The sequence below is a fragment of the Pelodiscus sinensis genome, chromosome 19 (genome assembly GCF_052426305.1).
Source record: "Pelodiscus sinensis isolate ZL-2025 chromosome 19, ASM5242630v1, whole genome shotgun sequence".
NCBI lineage: Eukaryota > Metazoa > Chordata > Testudines > Trionychidae > Pelodiscus > Pelodiscus sinensis.
The window spans coordinates 19178791-19180514 of NC_143070.1; positions in this window are offsets into that span (position 1 = coordinate 19178791).

Sequence of the window (1724 nt, forward strand, 5' to 3'; positions counted from 1 at the left end):
GCAGCGGAACACGTGGTCTGCAGACTAGGAACGGGGAGCAGAGCAGAGCAGAGCAAAGCGGCGGAACACGCGGCCAGCTGACAGCCCAGTCTGGGCTGACAGCTGGCCGCGTGTTCCGCCGCTTTGCTCTGCTTTGCTCTGCTCTGCTCCCCATCCCCCTGGTCTGTAGACCACGTGTTCCGCCGCTTTGCTCTGCTCTGCTCTGCTCCCCGTCCCCCTGGTCTGCAGACCAGGGGGACGGGGAGCAGAGCAGAGCAAAGCCGCGGAGCACACGGCCAGCTGACAGCCCAGACGCGTCTGGGCTGTCCGCTGCCCGTGTGTTCCGCCGCTTTGCTCCCCATCCCCCTGGTCTGCAGACCAGGGGGACGGGGAGCAAAGCAGAGCAAAGCCATGGAGCCCAAGGGCAGCAGGATAGCCATGGTGCGTCTGGGCTGTCCCGCTGCCCCTGTGCTCTGTGGCTTTGCTCCGGACGCCTGTGGTACAGCAGCTGGGGCGCTGCCGGTTGGTCCCATAGCCCCGCTCTGGGCGCCACTGGACCAACCCAGCAGCACCCCAGCTGCTCTGCCCCAGGTGTCCCCAAGTTAACCGCTGCTGAAACTGACCAGTGGCTGACTACAGGAAGCCCCTGCCCCGGGCTTCCTGGAATCAGCTGCTGATCAGTTTCAGCAGCAGCTGACTTGGGGATGCCTGGGGTTCTTAAGTTGAATCTGTATGTAAGTCAGAACTGGCCTCCAGATTCAGCCGCTGTTGAAACTGATCAGTTTCAGCAGCGGCTGAATCTGGACACCAGTTCCGACTTACATACAGATTCAACTTAAGAACAAACCTACAGTCCCTATCTTGTACGTAACCCGGGGACTGCCTGTACACCATCTCATGGAACACTGTGAGTATCTATTTTAGCAGTTAAGCATTATGTTTGGAAAACAAAATTGGTAATAAACCTCAAGTGAAAATATCTATACAACAATTGCAAAAGTTAGGTTGTATTATAAAAGACTTGTTCCCTATTATAAACAAACTCAAGTAACCTGTTTATTACATTTGGGTTACTAAAAAGAAAATAAAAGCAAAGCAAAAACTTTTATTATGTCAACTAACTGAAGTTTTTTAAGGTTTTATCCTACAGATCAAAAACACCAGATAATATCACAGCACAAAAACACTAGAAAATACCAGGACAGAGTGAAAAAATGCCTAAAGCATAAAACAAACAAACAAACAAAAAACAATCATAAAGTGCTTTATGAACAAAAGACTGTTCACTTCAGTGTCCCATATATGAACAATTAAGTTGGCAATCAGCTAGAAATCAGTTAGTTAATTTAAATTTGGCAGTTATGTAAAACCAGTTGTTGTTTGTTGTACCACTATTGTTGCTGTATAACTGTATTATTGTTGTATTTTTCTAAAAAGTCACCTAGTGCTGATTTGAAGACAGCAAGAGATGGAGAATCCACCACTTCCTTTGGCCATTAGTTTCAGCTGCTCATCATCTTCTCTATCAACAGGGCCGGCTTTAAGAAGCGCGGGGCCTGATTCCGGGGGCAGGACTGTGCATGCGTCATGCATCCGGGAGCGGGGCCCCCTTAAGCATAGGGACCCATTCCGGGGAATCGGCCTATCAAACACTTGTGACTCCTTTCAGCCTGCAATTATCTGGCTTTAGCTTTCAGTTACTGGTTCACACTGAACCGTATCCACTAAATCAGTGGTCTCCAACC